Below are 26477 nucleotides of genomic sequence, written 5' to 3'. Positions count from 1 at the left end.
TTCCAATGCGTAGCAAGAGAAGCAAATATGGTAGGAAACTGGATTGGCTCACCGGGGAAATCTTTGGTGAACTTAAGCACAAAAAGGGAGCTTACAAAAAGTGGAAACTTGGACAGATGAGTTGGACAGACAGGGAGGGTTATAAATATATAGATCAAGAATGCAGGGGAGTTATCAGGAAGGCAAAAGCGCAATTGGAATTGCAACTTGCAAGGGATGTGAAGGATAACAAGAAAGGTTTCTACAGGCATGGTAGCAAGAAGAAGGTGATCAGAGAGGGTGTGGGGCCCCTACTGGATGAGGGCAGTAACCTAGTGACAGATGATGTGGGGAAAGCTGAAGTACTTAATGCTTTCTTTGCCTCTGTCTTCACAGACAAAGTCAGTTCCCAGACTAATGCACTAAGTGACACAATATGAGACGAAGGTGGACCTCCCTTGGTGGGGAAAGAACAGGTTAGGAACTATTTAGAAAAGCTAAAAGTACAGAAATCCATGGGTCTGGACTTAATACATCCGGGGGTACTGAGGGAATTGGCAAATGTCATTGAGGAGCTTTTGGCCATTATCTTTGAAAAGTCGTGGCGATCAGGAGAGATCCCAGATGATTGGAAAAAGGCAAATGTAGTGCCCATTTTTAAGAAAGGGAAGAAGGACGATCTAGGGAACTATAGGCTGGTCAGTCTTACCTCAGTCCCTGGAAAAATCATGGAGGGGATCCTCAAGGAATCCATTTTGAAGCACTTAGAAGAGGGGAAGGTGATTAGGAATAGTCAGCATGGATTCATGAAGGGCAAGTCGTGCCTGACCAATCTGATTAGCTTCTATGATGAGGTCTGTGGATATGGGAAAGTCAGTGGATGTGATATACCTCGACTTTAGCAAGGCTTTTGATAGGGTCTCCCACAACATTCTTGCCAGCAAGTTAAGGGAATGTGGATTGGATAAATGGACAGTAAGATGGATAGAAAGATGGCTGGAAGGTCGGGCCCAGCGAGTAGTGATCAACGGCTCGATGTCAGGATGACGGTCAGTTTCTAGCAGAGTGCCCCAAGGTTCGGTTCTGGGATCGGTTTTGTTCAACATCTTTATTAATGACCTGGATGAGGGGATGGATTGCACCCTCAGCAAGTTTGCAGATGACACTAAGCTAGGGGAGAGGTAGACACTCTGGAGGGAAGGGATAGAGAAATTGGAGGATTGGGTCACAAGAAATCTGATGAGGTTCAACAAGGACAAGTGTAGAGTCCTGCACTTGGGACAGAAGAATCCCAAACATTGTTACAAGATGGGGACCAACTGGCTAAGTAGAGGTTCTGTAGAAAAGGACCTGGGGGTTACAGTGGATGAGAAGCTAGACATGAGTCAACAGTTGCCCTTGTAGCCAAGAAGGCTAATGGCATACTAGTTTGCATTAAGAGGAGCATTGCCAGTTGATCCAGAGATGTCATTATTCCTCTTTACTTGGCTGTGGTGAGGTCACATCTGGAGTATTGTGTCCAGTTCTGGGCCCCCAATTACAGGAAGGATGTGGATGCACTGGAGGGTCCAGCAGTGGGCAACCAAAATGATTAGGGGGCTGGAGCATATGACCTACGAGGAGAGGCTGAGGGAGTTGGGTCTATTTAGTCTGCAGAAGAGAAGAGTCAGGAGGGATTTGATAGCAGCCTTCAACTTCCTGAAGGGAGGTTCCAAAGAGGCTGGAGAAAGGCTGTTCACAGTAGTGATGGATGGCAGAACAAGGAACAATGGTCTCAAGTTGCGGTGGGAGAGGTCCAGGTTGGATATAGGAAAAACTATTTCAGTAGGAGGGTGGTGAAGCACTGGAATGGGTTACCTAGGGAAGTAGTGAAGTCTCCATCCCTAGATATGTTTAAGTCCCAGCTTGACAAAGCCCTGGCTGGGTTGATTTAATTGGGATTGGTCTTGCCTTGGGTAGGGGGCTGGACTTGATGGCCTTCTAAGGTCTCTTCCAGTTCTATGATTCTATAATGTTTGGACTTACTGATATGCCATCTTCTAGGTTCTGGATGGCCTCACTTAAAAAAGGTGACACTGTGGAGGTAGGGATGGAAGTGAGAGCTGAAGAAGAGGATTCAAAGTTGATGACTTTGTGAGAGCTGCTGACCTGCAACCTAGAAAGACCTTGTTGCAGGAATCTAGAAGCGGCAACAAGCCAAGCTTTCTGGAGCTTCCAGTGTTGTCCTTTATGGCACAAACAAATGTTTGTTTCATACTAGGAAGTAAGTTTTCCCTGTGTAGAGATACTGTTAGGCTCCAAAGAAGTGGGTTTTACCCACAAAAGCTCATGATACTATATATATATATATATCTTTGTCAGTCAAGGTGCTAAGAGTCAGGACTCTGCTGCAGGCAGAAGATGATGGAGATCCTTCCTAAAGGCAGGAATGGAGGGAGAATTAAGAAATTAACTTTAGCTGAATGAAAACTGGCTTCCAGGAGCATGGTGGGGTGTCTGTCTGCACTTGGGAGCAGGGTTTGTTAAGGGGGATATATGCTGGACAGAAGATGTCTTTTATGATCTGTGCTTATAGCATAGTATCCTAGCTCATGACCCAGTCAATCTGCTCCCACTTTGCAAAAAGTAAGAACTCAATAGTTAGGACACAGAACAGGTCATGGTATAGAATAGAGGATTTTCCTTTTCAGAGACAAGGCCCAATTATTTGAAATTGTGCCTTATTATCTTTTAAAAACAAGGATTCTCAGTACTAATGCCACATGTCTATTGTTCTGTGCATGTTGTGCATTTTCTGTCTCGTGTTATCTGCTAGTTGAATGGTGTCCCAGTTGGTATAATTAGTTGCCAGGCCAAGGACTGAATAAGGCATGGAAATTGATCGAGGGGTGGTAAGTCACAGGGCGGACACACATTAGCAGAACAGCAAGAATTGGAAACCTCTCACATATTTCTATTCAAATTGATAGTTGCTTAACCATCCTATTCCCCCTCATCTCCAGACTGTGAGCATTGACAACTGCTGTGCTGCAGCTGGAAGAGTGGGGTCAGCGTCAAACTCTGTCTCTCTGACAGCGACTGCATTGCTGGTGAGCAATCAAACACAATAATCATTGCTCAGGGAAAAAGGGTAACACAGGTGGAGGAGATAAACGGATTTCAGTCCCATGGACTTGAAGCCCCAGCAAAATGGCTTTGGAGCACACAGCAGTGCAAAGAGAGAAAGTGAGAGAGAGGCCAGCTTAGCAAGTATTAGTCAAATGTTTGCATTAAATGAACAATTCAAAATATATGTTGCTCCTTAATAAAAATATATTTTAAGAGCATCTACTGCATCATGTGGGAAGCAAAGGGGCCATAGTCATGTTGATGGAGAAAGCACCAGAGACATACATACCAAATAATAATAGTGATCACTGTAATTGATGATAACAGCTTCTGTTCTGATTCCAAAGCCACAAAGGAAGCAGTAGTAAGTCAGAGGAGAAGTCATCCAAGGGAAGAAGTTCTCTGGGTTTTTAAAATATTAAGGCTGAAGAACAGTGGAGTCAGTCAGGGAATAAACCTCTTTGTAGCACACAGAGCTATGAAAATTAGTTCTGCCTCTACCTGGCTTCAGCATCTACTTTTTATTGTCTGTAGCCCTTTGGAATATGCTTACAGAAAATTACCAATACCATCATCAAACAACATGGAATTGAATGAAGGGATACTTCACAGAGAAGATACAGGCATAATTTCGAAGATTAAAGAGAGTGGCATTTATAAACAAGAGAGGAAGGGCTGTAGTGGCATTATTCTATCCCTCAGTATTTTATCACTAGTGGGCACCTTTCTGTATGGGCTGTGGTTTGGCTCTGGTCTTGACTTGTTTGTTGTTTATGAGAACACCCGAAATGTGCATGTTCTACTTTGCAGCATGAGTTGCTCTATTGAGGCCTTGGGCTGAGATAGCTGGGATATATGAAGTGATTTATAGTCCAGTAAAGTTCTGTGAAGAGTAACTCTACTGTTTTTATGGCAAAGAAGAATTAGTGTCTTTCTTTGCCTCTTCCACTTTGACATCAGTACTGTGAATCATATAATCTCCTGAGTTCTAATTCTGCCTCTTTCAGTCCCTATGTCCCAAGGCAAATCACTTGGTCTTTGCCTCAGTATTTTCATCCCCTGCGGATTTGCAATTCCGAAGTGTCTAATCTGCACCCCTTTTCCGGAAAAGGGGTGCAGTGTAGACACAGCCTTCGGGAAAAAACAACAACCCTTCCTGACTTTTAAGCTAATGTCACATTATTTTTTGGATCTGACTTCTGATTTTCAACCCTTAGTCCCCATTTGAACCCTGCTGCTACCCATTTTTGTGTGAGCACATGTTTCTGGATGAACAGTCTATACACATGCATCCTAGCTTTCCCTTCTTCCTTCTAACCGGGACTTTATTTTTATACACCTAATCCTTGGTGTGACATCTTTTCCTTATCAGATACCCTACTGCCCCTTCAGTCCGGTGCCCTGCAGAGCCCCTTCTCCTCTAAGTCCCTCACCCCAGGCTTCTCCTTTCCACCGACGCAGGAAAGCTTCATGCCCTGGGCACCTTGTCCACTTCTTCCCACCCCCTCAGGCAGGTTTCTTCCTTAATACTCCAACCCCAAACACACCCCAGCCCTTGCCCAACAGTGCTCGGCTCTCCTTCTGCTATCTAAGCTTTACCTTCACAGCAGGCTAATGATTGCAAGGAAAAGCTAGATTTTCCTTTTCCTGTCCACTTCCCTCACTACCTGTGGGCTGTGCCTGGGTTATACCTGTCCTGTTAGTATGTCATAATAAAAGGGGTGAAGCTGCTGCTGCCTGGCTCCTCAGATGGAGCAGATAGAAGGGGACTTAGGTGAATTCCCTTCCTGCTATATGTGCAATGATGTCTTACTCTACAGCTGTTCAAGGCAGTCGTAGCAGGTCTGTTGAGCCAGCAGGATAGCTGCATCTGGTGGCCAGGACAGGAGTCAGAACTGTTCCAGAATTCTCAAGCTGTCTTCAGTATTTTACAACAATTATGCTTGAAATGACCCTGGAAATATAACACAATTAATGGCAACCCTACATCTCCATCCACAAACTGGAGGTCTAAATGTATATATACATCACAAGCATAATGGGAATATTAATTAGCTAAGTATTTTGAACATGGAACGTACTGTATACACGATAAATATTTTCTTCTTGAGTCTACAGCAATGGACACTTTAGAAATTCATAGACAGGCAGAAAGTTATAGACAGATGGAAAAACTGGCTTCGCATATTTTAAAATTGCAGTTGTTTATGAGGACACTTTATTTTCCGTCCCTAGTTAGAGATTAAGTGTGTTCTGATCAGATGCTTGAATTCTGATCTAACAATTTAATTACCAAAGCTGAGATATTCTTCCCATCATTAAGTAATTCACTGTAGGTAACAAAGTGAAATAAACCCTGAGGGAAAGAATGGTCTCAAAGGTGGGTCTTATTTTACAATAAAGAACAGTATGATTAGGCTTTATACTGTGTTATTTCCTTGTTTTTCTCTTTTGTAATAGCTTGTGGAAAACTGAGAGAGCAATATGTGTTTGTTGATCAATATGAAACTAATAGAGTAAAATGTCAAGGAGAAAATGATCTGAAATAATACTAAATTCCAATACCAGCAGTGAAAATCCCAGCACCTGTAAATGATAGCAATAGAACTAATAATTGCTACTTAGTTTTAAGTAATAAAAATACAGAACCTGCTACATTGCCTCCTAAATGGAGCTCATTACAGTGCTACTTGAATGTTTGTACAATCTTTAATCTAAACATTTTCTCCTCAGGTCTTAATAACAGGCCCTGGTAGTTGCAATTTACTCCCCCTTCAAAGGCAGAAAATGAAAGGGGAAAACAAAAAGCTCAATCATTCTTTAGCAACTTACATGTGAACAAAAGTGGCTGTTTAAGTCAGAGGAGGCTAGTAGGGTAGAAAGTGGAAGATTTTCACCCCGTGATTTATCCTTCAAACTAGATAAGGGCAGTCCAAAGCAACACAACTAGGGTGCATCTGTCCTGCACCTTTAGCTTGAAATAAACTACACAATTTGGGCTATGCAAATTACACAGCATATTTCGAGTTCATTTTGAAATATCTTATTTCATAATTTCAAAATAGAGTGCTATTCAAAAACATCCCTTAATCCTTGTGGAACAAGACATACAGGGACATCAGAATAGTGTGTCCGTAATTTTGAAAAATATTTTGAAATAACGGGCACACTGTCAAGATGCGGAATAGCTATTTCAGGATGCCAGAAGTATCCCAAAATAGCGCCGCGGTGTAGATGAACCCCCAGTGAGAGGGAAATGCCACTCATTGCTGTTTACAACGCCCTTGTTCTTCTGTAAACCTACGCAGAGCAGAAATGAAAAAAGTAATGTGTGTTTTTAAAAAACAGACCGACACATTCTCATAGTTGCTGCAAGGGGATTTAAAAAAAAAATCTGAGAAAACCATTTAGAGGCAAATGCTAATATATTCCACTCTCAATGGTCCACTGGATTCTAAATTTTCAGATCAGGTTTTTAAACATGTATCTTTTATTTCCGGAATCATGGTGATAGTTTATGAGTTTGAGGGATTTCAGAGTCATAGTCATTAGTAGGTGCAAATGTTAACCTTGAAACTTGAATGACAAAGTAAATCCTGTGCAAAATAGTTCCTGAGTGGCACATGGAATAGACAAAGAAATTAACTTCCCTTTTGCCTACACATGACCATCTCAAGTTCAATTTTCTACTTAAAACTGATCATCTGAATGAAAAAAAAATTTTTTTTGTTCTGCAATGTTCAAATACTTTTTTTAAAAGCAAGACATTCATATAAACATTATTCTGCTGTTCAAAGAAAGGGCTATTAATCCCTTCTGCTGGTCTATGTGGCCTCATCAGTTATTAAAAAACCGATGATTTGAAAATACACAAATCTCTTCATAACTGATATTAGATTATGGTATTAAGCAAAATATCATGACAGCAGATGTTGTCAACAATCAGGCAATTAATTACCTACAGTACATTGCTTAAAGGTAGTTAGTTGCCATTTGCCTTTCTGCAGAGGTCCAGTGTAAATCTCACTTGGGCTCATGATTCTGCTAAAACATACACATTTGCCTGCATTTAGGTATGCGGGTAATCCTCTTGAGTTCAGTGGGATTACTTGTGTTTATTGAGCATATGTGTATGTCTTTGCAGGATTGGGACCTTAAAACTCTGTCTCAGTGGCTCAGGTGGGATATAAATTATATCTGCTGAACTCTTTGAACAGAGATGAATTTCCACCTCAATACAGCTCTTAGAAAAAAGGGAAATTGGAAACTCTTGGTGATCATTTCTGGAAAATATGAATAGAAAGGAACACCCAGAGGGTTTGGATTTGACTTTTGCAAAGGAGACACAGTGAAACACATGGGGAGCAGGGAACACCTGATTTTGGTATAATGATAAGTGTATTAGACATATCTAAAACAGAACCCTAATAAATGATATAAAATAATGCTCATGGATTATTATTTCTACTTGCATTTACATAATGCCCTTAATTCAACAGGATCCCATTTAAAAGACTCACAGTGCCTCTGTGAAACCTCTAAGTACCATGATCATTGTATAGGCTAGAGTTAAATTAATTACCCAGGTAGTAAGTCACAGTTGGGAATAGAACCCAAGAGTTCTGACCTCCCAGTCCCCTGATCTGAGCAACACTAAGTTCCAAGCACACATTAAATAATAAAGAGCAATGCCTAGATTGTTAAACTGCAAGGGGCTTTTTAACACGAATTCATCAAGACACTAGGATAGGAATTTGTTTTCCAAATTACTTTACAGAAAAGAACAATTTTTTTTCCCAAAACAAAGTTTAAAGGGGGAAAAAGCAATTAGACATTGCATTATTTAAGCCTGAATATAAAGCAGCCATAGATACAGTTCTGACTGCCAGCAGTCAGACCCTTGAGACATAGCAAATATCAAATTTTGAATATAAGTCCTTTAAAACATAGGACCAATTAAAACTCTAGCCAGAATCCAACTTAAAAGAGGCAAGAAATCTTAATTAGGTAGAAAATTTTAAGGAAAGTTATCTGCAATTAAAAGAGCAGAATTTGTTGCTACTTATACTGGTATATAGTGGATGGAAATGTGGGAGACAAAGTGCCAGGTGTGCATGGGATAAAGAGAAAATTGAATCCTAAATCTAGCTGGCTGCCTAATGAAGGGAAATTCAGATGTATTACATGTGTGCAGATAGTGTCAGTAGAAGAGCAGAGACTCAGGTACATACTGTTCTAAAAACAAATCTATTTTAGGGAGATGCATCTGGACTGTGAAACTATCAAACACATTCAATATATAGCTTGTGCTGTTAGCTCGGGTGCCTGATTTGTAATGAAGAGGAGATAGGGTAAATTGATTAAATGGAACACTTTTCCAATTTCCTACACAGAGTGTAGGAGGCTGTAATGAGTATTTAATTTAGAAGCATAATTTATATGTATTTAATCATGCAATAATAGGTACAGATTCAAAGATATGAAGGTGAGAAGAGACCATTATCATCTTCCAGTCTGATCTACTACGTTGCAGAGGTCACAGAATTTCAGCATTTAATTCCTGCACTGTACCCAATAGCTTGTGGAAGAGACTATCTTTTAAAGAAAACATTTGATTTTGAATTAAGGATGCGGAGGCAGATCCTCAGCTGATGTAAATTGCCATAGCTTGTCCATGAAGTCAATGGAACTATGACAAAATACTCCAGCTGCGGATCCATGTATGCCCACTGTTAATCTGAGGACCTGGTTTATAATCCTTACAGTTAAAACATTGCATCTTATTTTCACTCAGAATTTTTCTCACTTCAACTTCTGGACATCAGATTCCACTATTCTCATGAATAAATAAGTTACTAAAACCTTGTTCATTGGGTAGATAGGCACTCAGAACAAAGTCTCAAAGGAGTAGCCATGTTAGTCTGTAACTTTAAAAAAAACGAGTAGTCCTCTAGCGTCTTAGGGTATATCTACACTACAGCACTAATTCAAACTAACTTAATTCGAATTAGTTAATTCGAATTAAGCTAATTCGAACTAGTGCATCTAGACCTAAAAACTAGTTCAAATTAGCATTTTGCTAATTCGAACTAGCATGTCCACATTGAGTGGAGCCTGAACCGAGGTTAAGGATGGCCGGAAGCAGTGCCGGCAGGGCATCAGATTAGGATTTAGAGCGTGGAGCTGCTGTCTCAGGCTAGCCGAGGGCTGTGCTTAAAGGGACCCGACCCCCACCCCGGACAGACAGTTCTCAGGGTTCCCCGCTTGCTTATCTAAGTCAATGAGGGACAGCAAAGCAGTCCTGGCTTAGCGTGCCCTGAATGTCCACACTCAGCACATCACAGCACTCGGCCATCAGCCCAGCTGCACTTGCCACAGGCTACCATCCGGAGGGAGTGGGGTCAATCGGGGGGCTGCAGGAGAGCTTCCACCCCGAGGAGCCCGCAGAGCCACCCCAGTCCTCCCCATTGGGGACTCATACCCCATTCCTCCCTCACCTCCTTCCACTTACCCCTCCCTAGCCCCCCTTCCTGATGTACAAAATAAAGGACACGTGTGTTCAAAAATAGAAACTCTCTTTATTGAACAAAACTCAGGGAGACTGGGAAAAGGAGCTGGGATAGGGGAAGAGAGAGGGTGGGGGAGGGGAGGGCAACTAAAATGATCAGGGGTTTGGAACAGTGCCCATATGAAGAGAGGCTAAAGAGACTGGGACTTCTCAGCTTAGAAAAGAGGAGACTGAGGGGGGATATGATAGAGGTCTATAAAAGCACAAGTGGTGTGGAGAGGGTGCATAAAGAAAAGTTCTTCATTAGTTCCCATAATAGAAGGACTAGAGGACACCAAATAAAATGAATGGGTAGTAGGCTTCAAACTAATAACAGAAAGTTCTTCTTCACAAAGCAAAGAGTCAACCTGTGGAACTCCTTGCTGCAGGAGGCTGTGAAGGCTAGAACTAGAACAGAGTTTAAAGAGAAGTTAGATAAACTCATGGAGGCTGGGTCCATGGAGTGGTATTAGCCAGGGGATAGGAATGGTGTCCCTGGCCTCTGTTTTGGAAGGCTGGAGATGGATGGCACGAGACAAATGGCTTGGTCATTGTCTTCGGTCCATCCCCTCTGGGGTAGCTGGTGCTGGCCGCTGTCGGCAGACAGGCTACTGGGCTAGATGGACCTTTGGTCTGACCCAGTACGGCTGTTCTAAGCTCAGGGCTCAGGGTCGGGGGTCTCACTGGACCACCTTGATTTTCATGCAAACCTGCTCCTTGGTGGCCAGGCTGGCAGCTATCCTGCCCTAGACAGCCACTTTCCTGTGCCTAGTGCGGAGGTCATGGATGAGGTCCACGATGTCTGCACTAGACCAGGCGGGTGCCCGCCTCTTGCGGCCCCGGGCAGCCTCCTGGGAGCTGCCAGCCTGGTCCCGGGAAGAGGCGGAGGGCTGGGTGGCAGTGGGTGTCTGGTTCATGACGTGCCAGGTGCAGGGTCTGCTGGCTGGGTGCTGGCAGGCTTGCACCTGGCACGGGCACCGTAGCCAGACCGTGCCCCTTTAAGGGCTCCGGAGCCGGGAGGGGGGGCAGAAGAGTTTCCCTGATGGTGCCCAGAATGGCCACCAGGGAAAGCTGGGGAGGGCTAGCCTCCCACTAGTTCGAATTAAGTGGTTACATAGCCCTTAATTCAAACTACTTAATTCGAACTAGGCGTTAGTCCTCATAGAATGAGGTTTACCTAGTTCGAATTAAGCGCACCGCTAGTTCGAACGTCTGTTAGTTCAAATTAACTTTGTTGTGTAGACATACCCTTAGAGACTAACAAAAAAGAGAGAGAAGAATGAACTTTTGTAGGCAAAACCCACTTCCCCAGAACAAAAAAAAAAAATTAAATAGACAAGAGTTATCTATTTTAGGATTTCAAAGTGACTGTGAAAGTTGATATTACCCTCAGCTAAGAGGTGTGAAATTATCCCATCGGTGACTATTTAATTCAAAGCACAATTAAGAGGGATTGCGAATTGGCTAAGGTGATTGATAATGAGACATACAGATTTTCAACTTCTTGGTCACCACTGCATGTCTGGCCCAGCCTAGCAGTGATCAAAATTCATTTTTAGCATCTGAAAGACTACTGAAGAGCATTTGGTCCATTTCTTTCCTATGGTGAGTGGAGGATGGATTGTGGATCTGCAGTTCTGGTCCCTGGGATGTGGGGCAGCCACATGGATCCATGGAAGTAGGAAAGGAGTATTTGCTCTTATAGGCAGTCACCCCAAGTTACTGTTTGCTTTTTGGGCCTTCTTTGGTAACAGCTGCCTCCCATCTGATGCCATCCCTTCTCAATGTTAATTGCCTGCTAGAAGAACGTGAGAAGGGCCAACTAAATAAAGAAGAGACCTAGGGGAGTATCCTGCCTCTTTAATTTAAGAAGGAGATAGAGGGCAGTCCACAGAAAGTAGAAGGAATGCTGCAGGCATGTTATTCCAGTAGACTGTCAATGGCCCTGCTGAGGAAAATCCCTTCAGAAGAAGGTGAGATCACAATAGCCCAGCTAGGAAGGAACTGCTGCTCCCTCTACATTTCACCTGGGAGAAGAGAAAGAGCCTGAGGTCAGGTACCTTTAGAAAAAAGCAATGCACATTTAGGAGCTAGAAGATGGTAAGGGAACTGTTGATGGAGAAGGAAGGGGGCCTTTGCTTGGACCTGGACTACAGGATTAGACGGGGATGCTCCTGTTTGAAGCTATGGAAGAAGAGGATTAGTCATGGAAGGATTAGAAGGAGGAATGTATTAGGAAAGAACTTCTTTGCTGGGTAGGGAGAAAGAATCCAATGGGTGGAATCAATATGCTATATGAAGAGATGGGGATGGAGAGACAGCATGCAAGGACATTGTAGTTTCACAGCGTGGGACTCAAAATGTTGGAAGAGCTGGGCATTAGCGAGTTTTAATATGCTCCTGACAGTTATTAGTGGATTATAAATGGTGTGATGTTAGGAAGCTTTCAGTGCCACAAGGCATGTGGTACCCCTTCTTTGAATAAAGAGAGGAATTCCATTTCCAGCCCTGTTCATCCAGCATTTTTATAAGTCCTAAATTCACCTGTAAATTAGAAAAATACAGCTGTAAAAAACTATATGTAATTAAAGGCAATTAGTTTCTTGTGGTCTTAAAAATGCTTGTGAGGTAGGCGTTTGTACGTGAATTGTTAGGCTTATTTTATGCACTCGTCTGCTATTCAGTCTTTTCTAAATGTAGCTCACTGAAAGTGTGGTGGGCAATGGGGTTCTTATATCAGGAACTCCACGTGGAAGAAGAAAACTATTCACAGCAGCTCAGGAGTTTCTGAAACTAGGAGCTGCAGATCACCAGCATTTCTTATACTGGTGAGAGAAAGACAACTCCCTTTTGTGAGAACAGGATTCACCATGGGCAAAGCATAATATCATCCCACTGATACTTGGTTTTTCATAATTGCGAACATGCATTCTCTCGTAGTGCAAAGCACTGCAGTGTCCTCTTACAGTAAACATAACAGTCAAGAATCATTGGCCAGCACTCGTTACCCAACCTTGAGAAGTGCCCTATACTGTCCAGTCAGTTTGGAATCCAGTTGCTGCTTCTCAAACACACCACTGAATAGGGGCCATGGAGTAGGAGGTGATTGGAGCCAAGGTCAGAAGTCAGGAACCAGAGCCAGAGTCAGGATCACACCAAGCATCAGTGACAGGAATGATGCTGAGGGCCAGGGCTGGAATCAGAGTCAGACAGCTGTGCATAGGGTTAAACCTGAGTCAGGAACCAGGGAACAGTGCAGGATCAAGCCAAAGTGAAATAGCAATGTCTATGGGCAAACTTGAGTCAGGCAGCAGCAGACCAGAAGTTGACTTCATTGATCAGCAACTTCCTGTGTCTTCCGTGAGGCTTATTGTTAGCTCCAATCAGGAGCTTTTCAAGCAGAGTCCAATCAGCCTCTCTCCCCTACTAGTTTAAGAGAGGTTTCAACATTGACTCTATTTATAGCAGGGGTGATGAACTTTTTTGGGTCAGGGGCCACTGACCCACAGAAAAATCAGTGAGGGGCCACACAAAAGGGAGAAGTAAATAACACAAGAAAAACAACCCCTCCCCCAACTGTCACTGATGTGCCCCCCCAACTTAGATACCTCTCTCCCCTCACTCCCATCAGGGGTGGGGGGAAAGGAGACAGGTAAGGTAGGACTGAGGTTCAGGGCTTCCCACAGGCCAGATTAATTTTTCTGGGGTTCTAGAGCTAGATTTTGTGCCCCCCCCCCAGGCTCTGGGATGGGGCCAAGAATTAGGAGTTCATTGTGCAGGAGGGGGCTGCTTGGGAGCAGGATAGGGATAGGGTGCAGGATCTTGGCAGTAGGTGAGGTGCAGGAGAGGGAAAGGGTGCAAGATCTTGGTGGGAGGTAGGATGCAGGAGCAAGATGAGAGTGTGGGGTCTGGGTGGGAGGTGACATGCAGAAGCAGGGGTGCAGGTGTAAGGTCTAGGTGGAAGGGAGGGTGGAGGAGCAGGCTGGGAGCGTGAGGTCTCAGCGTGGGGAGGTGTGTGTGAGGGTGATGGCGAGGGGGGTATGTCTGGGAAATAGGGTGAAGAAATAGGTTTGGGGTAGGGAGTCTGCATAGGAGGTAGGATACAGATATGCAAGAGCAGGGTGAGAGGGAGGGTGCAGGAATAGGATGGTAGTGCAGGGTCTGAGAAGAAAGTAGAGTGCAGGAGTGGAAAAGGAGCAGGAGGGGAGTACGTGAGGGAATTTCCTCATTTTTTGAGGAGTAACATTAGTTCAGACTAAGGGCGTTAGTCCGAACTAACGCATCCCGGCGCGCACTTCCTGGTTCGAATCAGCTGTGATTCGAACTAGCGCGCCGGCGAGATCATGTTAATGGAGCGCGGGATATTTAAATCCCCGCTTCATTAACTACTTCGGTTGTCTCCATTTGCATCCCTAGTTCGAACTAGGGATGCAGGGTAGACGTACCCTGCGTGTGTCTAAACCACACCCCTCTGCCGACAGAGGGATGTAGATTAGGCACATAGCTATTGCAAATGAAGTGGGGATTTAAATATCCTGTGCTTCATTTGAATAAAAATGGCCACCGCTTTTTGCCGCCGCCGCAGCACTTTGCCAGCAAAAAGCGGCAGTCTAGATGGGGATCGGTCGACAAGGAAAGCCTTTTCTGACTGCTCCTGTAAATCTGGTTGCACGAGGCATAAGGGATGGGTCGGAAAAGCTTTCCTTGTCGACCGATCCCCGTCTAGACTACCGTTTTTTGCCAGCAAAGTGCCGCATCAGCAAAAAGCGGTGGCCATTTTTATTCAAATGAAGTGCGGGATATTTAAATACCCGCTTCATTTGCAATAGCGATGTGCCTAATTTACATCCCTCTGTTGGCAAAGGGGTGTAGTTTAGACACACCCACATTGTATATGTTTAAATCTGCCTGTATGTAAAATGACCATTAAGGTTGCTCATCCTTTCATCTAATAAATTAGAGGGTTCCCTGTTGTTGATAGAAGTGAGGTGTTGATTAATAAACCAAGCCGAAGAGTACTGATACACGGAATTGATGTAAACCAGGTTAGAGATGACAAAGAACACTACGCCTCAGTGATTTGAAACCTAACCCAATAAAATACAATGAAAGCCACACTTGTGAAAAATGAAACAATGACTCTCAATTGAAATATTAAAAGCAATGCTCCAAATTATGTCATGCTTCCTCCCCAACAGCACTCCTTAATATGCCAATGCAAATGATTTTTGATATTTTGCTAAATGTCACCTTGTGCATTTATTTTTAAATCAGATTTAATCTAAAATCTGCTCTTTGGCAGGATTTTTTTTAAAAGAAATAAGTGGATTTCTCCATCAATTTGCAAAACTAAACTATTCAATTCAAACTGTAACCGCAACAGTGTGAAAAGCTATTTACAGGTCTGTAGCCATCTCTGGTTTCATCAATTTGTTTTTTCAGTCTTTGTTGTTATTTCTTGTTTCTCATGGATCTCCTGGGACAGCTCCTTGCTTGAAGAGAGAATGTCAATAGCTCATTCGTCCTCCAGGATGTTTCACTTTGACAATGATAACATTTCCAAAATCTGATCTTCTATTTTTTTAAACAGACTTCTGTAAAATAAAAAAAAAAGTAATTTAAAGAAACACTAAAATCATCTAAACAGTGCTACAGCCAAAAATATTCTGTTTTTTTTTTCCGGCTGGTATAAAATAGGATTAAAACAAAAAGAGAGGGAGAATTCATCAGCATTTCTCTAGTACTTCACAAATCTGTTCCTGCAATGCAGGACTAGTTTTGTACTAAATAATTTCAGTATATTGAAAATGAGAAGATGACAACATTTTCCAAGGAATGATTTTTTTGGGAAACCCAACTATGTAATTAGTAAATCTCTAATTACAATATGTATAATTTTAGGATATTTTATATTTATTTTTTGAAAGATTGTGTATTTTCCTGAGGTCATATGATATTTCTTATGCTGGGTAACACCAAGACATGCTGAGATATTTATAGCATTGTTACAGAGTCAGAAAAGGAAATATGAACATGCCTAGAGACAAGTATTTATATTGCAGATTAAAATTAGAGAGAAGCAGCTTGATTTACTGCCTTTTTTCTTTAAACTCTTTAACAGACATTTACATGCGGAAAAAATACCTGTTCTTTGTATCTTCTAAATAAAGCTTATTTGTTTTGTCTTTTAGGTTAAGTTTTTCTTTTTTTAGCAGGAATACTTAACAGTGGATTCTCTAGTCCTGTTGAAGTAGTCATTAAATTAAGGAAAGTTACTTGGAAAACAAATATAGAATATTTGCATTTGGTATTTTAGGTTAAGATGTTTATGGTTACCATTATTTCCTTACCACCAACTGACTATTTGGACTTACACAGTACAAAAATCAGTGTTTTAGGAAACTCATAATAAACATAAAAAACATTAACATTGGATACATATACACTATAGTATACTATTACCTTTACAGGGCAGAATTTTAGCTGGTGTATGGAGTTATATTGTTGTATATCAGATTACTTTGCATCTCTTCAGTCCACATCTGTACATATTTGTAAGACCTGCATACTATCTGCTATATTGGGAGTTTTATTCTCCTTCTAGTATTATCAATGAGATTTATATATGCCGGTTTAGAAAGGGGACTAAACCCCCGTATTAGTAACATTATTACTGCATGGCATACCGTAGCTAAGAAAACCATGGGAAATCATGTGAGAAACCATATTAGAGAAAAATCAATACACACACACACACACACACAACCTTTTGACCTTTTTTGAGAGCATCTACATGATAAGCGTAATTGCCAACCCTCTTATTTGTTCTCATTTTATGGTCCGTTTTTACAATAGGCGTAAGAGATAAGTACAGTGATGGCTATTCCTTCAGTTGTTTTGTTTAAATGTACCAAAATCACACTAGATGGCTTAGCTACTAACAATGGACAGTGAGAAGAATAGCAGATTAATATGAAAAACCGTGTTAACGAGGAAAATATTTTTAAATTGCTATAACACAAGTTTTTAAAATAATTAAAACTGAAACAGAGAAAGAGAAAGAGAGAAAAATCTTTAATAGTAGGCAGCACTGCCAGCTCTACCTCTAATATACACAATCACCCTGGTTTCCTTAAAAGGTTCTTAAAGTATTTCACAGAACTACCTGTATTTCTATTTAGAACGATCTAATTTTTCAGCTATGGTGCAAAGGAGCTTCCACAAAATGTGCACACACTATGCATTTGCATTTGCTCTGTAGGGATTTTACATTCACATTTGATGTAAAATTATCTGATCTGTACACACATCAGGTTTTTTTTAAAGTTTCATGGATACCTGTGCAGTCATGTCCCCACAGCTGAAAAAAATTGCCCACTACCTTTTGAAAACCTTTTATTTTAAATGTTGGAATTAAACTTCAGAGAAATAAATCTAACCCTGGGGGAAGGGACAGAAAATACAGGGCATCCCTGCTATAAGTTGCCCCTGTTTACATCCGTTCTGCACTACAGTCGTTGATGCTTGAAGGAGCTGTGCATTATAAGTCCTCCATTCCCCGCTCTTAAGTCACGCACAAAAAAAAAAAAAAAAAAAAAAATGTCCAAATGGAAGTCAGCCACGGGAAAAAAGTTCCCTGCTTTAAGTTGTTTCTCTGTAAGACCAAGTTTTTTGGAATGTATCTTGGACTTATAGTGAGGATGGCCTTTATTTCTAAGTTCTTAATAACATTTTCATAATACACAGTTTAATTACTTTTCCAGGAAGTTACTCCATATTTGAGTATTACACATTTTCTTGAGTAATTTCCTGAAATAAACATGGCGGCAGTGGTATCCTACAACTTCAGTGCTTTCTCTGTGCATTGAGGCTGACGTCTCTTTCTAAGCCTCCTGAAGAATATTCCTTTGCTCCATTCCTGGACAATTGTACTTCTCCAATTCTCTCTCCTCCCCCACCAGGTATTCACAAACGAAAACAGGCAAACAACAACCACAGTATCTGATTAGTCCTTCCTCTTCCAATAACTTGTAAAGAGAAAACATACTTTGACAGATATTTCAGGCAGATAATGAGGATTTTGGAGATGGGTGGTTATGTAGATCTTGAAATCCCTGCTGTAAAGAGTAACCTCTTCCAAACTGGATATGTGCCATTACACTTTGTGGAAATGTCAGTCTCAGCTCCACAGGTTATAGAATGAGATCAAGCTCCTCTGAAAGATTTTCAATTAGCATCATGTTCCCAGATTATCAAAGCAAAAACATATGACAAGAGAAAAGGCAAACAATTAACTAATTTTATTTCCAAAGCTTTGAACTACCTTGGCTGTAACGCATGGTAAGAAGCACAATTTGAATAAGGCCTTATGAACTGATTTTGACAAGCCTGTTCTTGTCAAGTATTTTTTTTATCAATATCACACGCCCCTCTTATTTCTAACTAGTGAGCTAAAATAAGCGAAACATTTTAATTGAAAACACAGCTCAGATCATAGGGACTGACAAAAACCACAACATTTCTGTCACATCAGCAGATAATAGGATTTCCCCCGTTTTATTAGACTGTGACTTGATATTGGTTCCACAGTTTCAGTATGTTGCTTTGTTAACAGACCTATAGAAATGATTCTTGTCAGACTTAAGAAGTGTAGCTTCTATTTAAAAGGCAGCTCTGGGGCATCTTGGCGGCTTTGATGGTGGCACAAAAAGTACCAGGCAGTAGACTGGCCTCCATAATGACCTCTGGATTTCAACTCCTTTTGCAGACTGGTGCTTCTAGTACCCTGCCTGGTGTAAAAGCTGTAGCTCTTTGGGAGAAAGGATTCTGTTTGGCTATGCCTACACTACAGGGTGTTTGCATTTTTGCGCAAAAACTGGCGGAGCGTCCACACTTCAAGCACGTTTTTGAGCAAAAAAAAATATAGTAAATTGACAGGACAGAGGGCTTTTGCCTGTAGAGTTATTTCTCTCCCCATGAGGAATAACTCCTTTTTGCACTACAGCTCTTGTGCAAAAAGGCATGTGTGGACACTCTGCAGAGGGTTTCTTGGCAAAAAGAGCCTATCGGAAAAAGCACAGGGGCTCCGATGGTCATTCTGTTAATAGCAATCAGAGTTTTCTTGTACAAGAGTGTCCATACAGTGTGGACACTCTCTTGCGCAAAAGCATATCGCAATGTAGACAAAGCCTCAGTGTCCCATATGAGAGCATATTCTGCTGTTAGATGGAAGTCTGAGTAAGTGTTGCTCTGTTGGAAGGAGAAGCTCTGAGGGTATGTCTACACTAGCCCCCTAGCTCGAACTAGGGAGGCTAATGAGGGCAACCGAAATTGCAAATAAAGTGCGGGATTTAAATATCCCGCGCTTCATTAGCATGTTCCCGGGTGGTCACCATTTTGGAAATTAACTAACCCGGAGTAACTGCCTGCGTCTACACGTGGCAGTGAAACGGGAGTTCGAAGTAAAGCCCTAACTCGAATTAGCTGTTATTCCTCCTGGAATGAGGTTTAACAGCTAATTCAAATTAAGGGCTTTACTTAGAACTCCCATTTCACTGCCGTGTGTAGACGCGGGCAGTTATTATGGGCTAGTCAATTTCCAAAATGGTGACCGCCCGGGAACATGCTAATGAAGCACGGGATATTTAAATCCCGTGCTTCATTTGCAATTTTGGTCGCCCTCGTTAGCCTCCCTAGTTCGAACTAGGGGGCTAGTGTAGACATACCCTGAGAGATTTAACTTCATATCAGGCTAAACAGTGGGTTCAATGAAAACTCTTTGTCTTCTAGAATTAGTAGACTTTATTATTGCTGCCAGTCTCCAGTGAGGAAGGGGTGTACAGGTATGCTGCCTCAGGATTTTACTTTCTGAAAAGAAAGAAAAAAAGATGCATTTAAAATGCAACTATTTCATTGGAAGGAGTAACTATATTATTTCACTTCAGTTGAAAGATTGTATTCATATATATACTGCGTTCTGCAGAGCTAAAATCTAGCTGTCTGAGCTACAGAGAGTAACAATTATCATAGAATCCAATCAACATTTAGCATTTACATAAAAGGGATGGGCCTGAATCTTGAGTCTCTTGGGTCCACTGAGCACCACTCTGGGATCTGAGGGCTAAAATGATGGCTTCAAGTTGTAAGGAGGTCACCCATCACTGCTACCAAAGCTATCCCTGTGTCATGGTCTGGTCACTGTCCTGGATTTGGTATGCTGGCAAAAGCTAGGTGCATCTGGTGTATGGTCATCACTATATTTTCATAGCACTTTCATGTAGCCATGCCACTGGAGATGGGGTAGTAATTTGAGATATTGTTTCTTGGGAGCTTTCTGGTCATTACACATGGGTGCTGGAATGAAACAAAGGTACTGAGGGGTGCTCCTGCACTTCCTAGCTTGAGGCAATTTCTGTCATAAACAGGGTTTCTAGTTTGGTTAAAAGGCTCTCAGCACCCCCTTCTGTACAAATTGTTCCAGCACTCCTGCAATCACATGCTTTAGGTATGAGAATACATTGCCTTCATTGAAGAGAGCCATGGTTTCTCTCAGTGTTGGTCTGAGTTTTCTTCACTGGTTTTCATCCGTCCTGATTCACAAACAGGTGGCATTCCACAGAGCTTCCAGTGTTGTTGATATTTGTCCATACTCTGTAGGTAGGCGAGATGGTGGCCTTTGTTCCTGAGAGACTGTCTTGTATTCAGTTAATCTGTTCAGCAAAGGACGCTGAGTGAAAGTCCAAAGTACAACCATTGACACTTGGGTCTGAGAGTTGGTTAAGGTATGCAAGGTTTGTTATCTGGCTGACTTTTGAAATTGATGGAATGAAATTGTTCATTGTAGTCCCCTAGTGCTACATTGCTATACTTTACGCAGCCTGCGCTGATCAGCATTCCTCTCAGCATTGCAAGTAACATGCACAGATTGGAGAGCAGAGCAGCAGAGAGGCATTTGCAGCACACCAACACAGCAGTGCTAGAGATTTTAGTTCAAAAAAAAAAAAATGAGCTGCATAGACACAAAGGTGGGAAGAAACAGAGACTAGGAGGAAGGGAAAAGAGGGAGAAACATCAAGGAGGATAAAGGGCAGAGAAAAAGGTGGAGGAAATGGTGGTAAAAAGGAGAAAAAGTGGAGGAAAATACAAAAATATGAATAAAAGGAAAACAAGCACAGAAAGAAAGAAAACAGAGGAGCAGTAGCGAAGAGAAGGTGAAGAAATGGAAATCCTTCTGCCTGTCAAAAGCATCACATTTTGTCAACAGTGACAGGAAAAATTGCCTCCAGAAGATCCAATATAAATCATGTGAAATGGCAGAGGAATGCCTTTCCTAGCTCAAATCACCTCATCTAATATAGAGGGAAAAGTTGGACAGAGAGCTTTAGGGGATAATATTTGTCACTGAACAAAAGGGTTACTTTAAAATGTTTAAGGGAGACATTTCAACATTTTATTTGCTTGTGAACAAAAAACCCAACAATTTAGAGGCACCAGCGATTATTCAGCACACTAGAAAAATTAGGGGGAACAAAATATTGTATCTAAGCGTTATTAACAGTGCACTCCAATAATAATGGGTATCGTTGTAATAAACTGTAACCGTAGGAGCCCTTATATGCCAATTAGAGAACATCACACCCAACGCACTTGTGAGGTATCTTATGTAAACTGGTGACAAGTTGATTGTGAATATCATTATGTGATGTATGGATGAATTGTGTATAAAAAATTATGTACCTGTACTGAAAATATTTCAGATCAAGCAATCTGGGTAGAGAGGATAAATTAGATAGATAGCGGAATGCTGTTTTGCTTGTATCTCTCCAATGCAAAGTGCACAAGGGGAGGCCAGAGTCAGTGGAAGTTAAATTTGAATCTAAGGGTACGTCTAGACTGCATTGGTCTTTTGGGATACCGGAAGTATCCTGAAATAGCAACACTGCATCTTTAAAAGTGCTCACTATTTCCCAAAATAGAGGGTGAACTATTCCAGCATCCCTGTAACCCTCAGGTTAAGGGATTTGTTGGAATAGTGCCTTATTTTGAAATTTGGCGCTGTGTAGGCAGCACCAAATTTCAAAATAAACTCTTTCAATTTAGACTCGGAGTAAGCTACACAATTTGCATGGTGAAAATTGCGTAGCTTATTCCAACAGAAGGGTGCTGTCTAGATGCACCCTAAGTCTATAAACAAAGCAGACAGAGTGGGGTAAGGAAGACAGCATGACATCTGTACCCCCACAAGGGAGAAGAACTCCATCTAGGGCATACAGTTCAAAGGAATACAAGTTAATGGTTTACTGCACTATAAAAGGAAGGGAAGAGAACCATGTAGTTATCCATTACTTAGAGGACAAATGAATCAGCATCATTTGATTCTGTGGTGGATCCTCCAGCCAGAAGAATTGGAGATACCGGTAATTCAATGAAAAGGAGTAAAGCTGCTTCAGCAAAGATTGGAACTTATTAAAATTAAGTTTTAGTCACTAAAAAGTGTGCTCTGTTTTGTTTATAATCATACTTGTTTCTTTTACTCTTGCTTAGTAACACTTGAATCTATGGTTTTTATTAAGAAATATATTATTAGATTTACTATAAAATATCTTACTACTGTGTATTAAAGTGTGTGCCCTCAGTTGGGCAAATAGGCTAATGTGTCTGTGTTGTCTCTTTGGATAGACTGACTTATTAATGTCTGTTGATGTCCAGTAAAAGGGACTGGACAATACAGAGAGAGGTCTTTGGGGAACTTGGAAACTGGCATTTGCTGAATGTTACTTGAAAGGCAAGATTTAAACTGATAGAATTTGGAGGAGTTTGCTGGTAAGGCAAAGACAGACTAAGATGGCAGGGGTTGTCACATGGGTTAAGCTCCAGCCATACTCTCTCTCAGAGGAATTCCAGAGGAACAATGGTGACTTATGGTTCTAGAATCCCTGAGGAGAATGCCAAAAGCATTCATCCATAGTAAGTAAAACAGGTGCCTAATGTATTTACATTCTATAATGTTTTCTCTGGCTATAACAGGCACTTTGGAGACTTTTTTGATACTTTTCTGGCCAATTTATTATTAATTATTATTAGTATTATTAATTAAGCTATTCAGTACTTCTCATGATGTGTTTACTACACAAACAGAAAAATACATGATCCCTGCTTGAAAATGCTTGCAATCCCTGGAATGAAAAAGAGTGGCTGAACGAGGTGCTGTCAAGTATATCAAGATGATGCAGTTGCTCCCTCCCATTGTTTAATTTCCCACAACATAACTCTCCATAGGATTACGTAAACTTCTCTTCCTTAGACAAATGCTACACAAGAAAGATTTCATATTGTCAATGGACACTCACAGTAATAGCTGACTCCATTTTCTCTGTCCTGAAGTCTCAGCAAACAGCCAGCAGATTTACAGTGACTTTTAGTACTAAGCTTCCTCCAGATAAATATCATTTTCCCTGACTACAAATTGAGTTTCAGTAAACATACAAAGACTAGCTTTTCATATAAAAACCATATCTACTATCCATATGCAGTAGCTCTGTGTTTCACAATATCATACATGCTCCATATATCTGTGACTGTATAAATATTGGCATAGTTTCATACTCTTTGCAATACATCTCAAGAGTATGGTAACATTTTAAGTACTCGCTCTCTCTATACCCTTTAAAATAAGCCGTTTTCTACTTTCTAAGGAAGAAATGTAGGGATGGCTGGGCAGGTTGTGTGGACAGGTGACATCAGTGCCATGGCAGTGGGTAGCAGAAGAGGATTCACCTATTGCCCTCGTAACCATGTATGGAGCTGTATATGAGTAATTGTTGGTTTGTTGGGGCACGTGCAATTTGTTAGACTCTCTCTTGAGTACTGAGGACAGGGAGTTTGGAACTGAGAGAGTCAAACTCCTATGGAAGAAACCTTAGAAGCAGCCAAGCCTCAGGGGAATCTTTAGGTTGGGCTTCAAGCAGTGTTAATTTGGAATAACCATTTTCAGGGGCATGCACAAGAATAAAAATGGGCTGTTTTTGGAGGGGCACTTTCTATGCCCCCCTGTGGTCCAGAGAGCTGGCTCTTCCTCCCACCACAGCCAGAGAAGTTGGCTCTCTTCTCCTCTCCTGCTCCCCTGTCCCACACAGGCAGAGGAGCTCATTTTCCTCTTCTCCCCTCCTCTAATCCCCTTACCTATGATTGGTTCTCCTCTACTCCCTTCCTCCTATGGCCAGAAGAAACTGGTTCTTCCTGCTGTGAAAGTTTCTGTGAAATGAGTTTGTTTTCTCATGTTCATACCTCCCAGAAAGTAATTTTTTCAATTGGTACAGGTCTTCACAAGCTGGATCAATATCCAAGACAGTATCATTGTGAAAAGTCTGAGCAAAATCTTTCTACGCAGTTACCAACAGATCAAAATAATTTCTAAGGACACTTTTATAAGCAAGTTTCTAGAATGTTTGTGCAATTTCAGTGAATTCTAGGCAGTTTACTACATAATCACCTTATTTATTAATGCCCTTGTATGACTGTTTTTTTTAACCGCCATCCAGGGATTTGGATCTTTCTGTCATCATCTGTCCACATCCCTAACTGTCCTCAGCACCTTCTGTCTGTACCACTCATGTTGAGTAAAAAAGAGCAAAGATGGAATCTGGAGGGACTCCTGTAATGGAGAGAATGGGAAGAAGATGAAAGCGAATAAATGAAGCTTAGGCAGTTAGATAAATAGAATTCACACCATAGATTGCTGATGCCATTGGGTGCAATCCTGGAAAAACCTCTATTTACTTCAGCGGGGAAAGATTCCACCATTGTTTTCTCACTCTAGAATAGAGTTTCAAAGGTATCAAGATAGAACCTACCATGAGAAGTCACAGGTAAGAAAATGTCAGTCTTTGATAATCATTAAAGCATGTATTGTAAGGCTGAATATAATTGATTTAACCTTTATCAACCAAACAAAAGAGAACACTTTTTTCACATACAGCAGTGCTACTTGTGAAAAAAACAACAATCCAGTTACAGTCCTAAATACTGGAGGGGGACAAGCATACACTTGGAAGCAGAAGCATGATTTGATTTCTCTGCTAAATTACATGATATATTTATTTATGTATTTATTTGCGTATTTATTTTGCTTGATTGTATTCATCTAGTTGTGTCTATGCTCTGTTCCTATGAAGCTCCAGGCAGCACCTGCATTGATAAAGCAAAAAAGGGAAAAGAGTTGGCACTAAAGAAGTTCTGAGGACCTGTAAACTAAAACCTAACCAGGACCTATTATGACACCTCTGTTTCTCATTATATACAAAATTAAATGAATCTATATTATTTGTTAATTAAGCTCCAAAAACATGCTGAGCACTGTCCTGATATATTAAAAATGGAGAATAACAGATTCCTTCCACAAAGATCTTGCAGCCTAAGGCCCTAATCCTGCAAAGACTTGTGTATGCAATTAACTGTATGCCTAGGGAGAATTCTGACAAGTCAGTTGTCCACAGTTGTCACTATTTAAAATTAAGCATGCATAAAACTTTGTAGGACTGAGGCTTAGGTATTTACAAAACCATGTCCCTAATCCTGCAAACTGTGTCACGGGACTACTCACATAGTACAATTAAGCATATTAATATGCATTTTTAGGAGTAAGGCCAAAGTATGATGAACCTTGGTTAGTTTTCAAAATTTCTGTCTTTTCTGGCCTTTGATGATTATATTTTGGTAATCAAGGGTATGTCTACACTATCCTCCTAGTTCGAACTAGGAGGGTAATGTAGGCATACCGCACTTGCAAATGAAGCCCGGGATTTGAATTTCCTGGGCTTCATTTGCATAAACTGGGCGCCGTCATTTTTAAATCCCTGCTCGTTCGAACCCCGTGCCGCGTGGCTACACGTGGCATGAACTAGGTACTTCGAACTAGGCTTCCTAGTCTGAACTACCGTTACTCCTCATTCCACGAGGAAGCCTAGTCCGAACTACCTAGTTCGTGCCGCGTGTAGACATACCCCAACTGATTTGCTATTTTGTAATGCTGAGCTATTGTAAGTAACATTTAGTTAGGATGTTTAATTTGCTACTTCACATCATGCTCTATGATGCTTGGTTCATTAGCTCAATTAATTTTTGTTTTTTATGAAAATAAAATGAAAATGTACATGTTTCATTTGAATCATTGCTCTGTGGTAGGGCTGGGGGTGAGAGGTTCAGTATGAAGGCTTCCCTGGGGAGAGAGGACATGCCCAGCCCTTTCTCACCACAGCAGCTTGTGTCAGCTGAAAAGGGCCTCTCCATGACTGCTGCAGCTTCAGCGGGCACAGCTGAAGGTGGGGTGTCTGTGCCCCAGTTAGAGCAGGTCTGGGTTCCTCTGCTCCTTGGTTTCTGACCATCAGATCAAAAAATGCCCATACTGGGTCAGATCAAAGTTCTATGTAGACCAGTGTCCTGTCCTCTGGGAGTGGCAAGTCTCAGATGTTTCATCGACATCAGTTTATGTATTTATAAGGGAGATTATTCTGCCAATGGTTGTCTCAGATTGGGTTTCCAGGGATTGTTACATATGTTAAGAGAAAGTGCAACAAAAATATAGTTTTCTAGAAGATTTACCCAGTGTTGTTCAGGTCCTTAACTCAATTCCTTTTTGTTTTTCTTCATTTAAATCATTGCTCTGTGGTGGGGCTGGCGATGAGGAGTTCAGTTTGCAGGCTGCCCCAGGGAGAGAAAACTACCCCAGTCCTCCGACACTGCAGCATAATGGGGCCAGGTGACAAGTGCTTCTTCATGGTTGCTGCAGCTTCGGCGAGCACAGCTAGGGGAAGGGGCATATGGCCCTCAGCTGCGGCAGGTCCAG

This window comes from Pelodiscus sinensis, chromosome 1 (assembly GCF_049634645.1).
Source record: "Pelodiscus sinensis isolate JC-2024 chromosome 1, ASM4963464v1, whole genome shotgun sequence".
Lineage (NCBI taxonomy): Eukaryota > Metazoa > Chordata > Testudines > Trionychidae > Pelodiscus > Pelodiscus sinensis.
Note: the sequence above shows the minus strand (reverse complement) of the source record.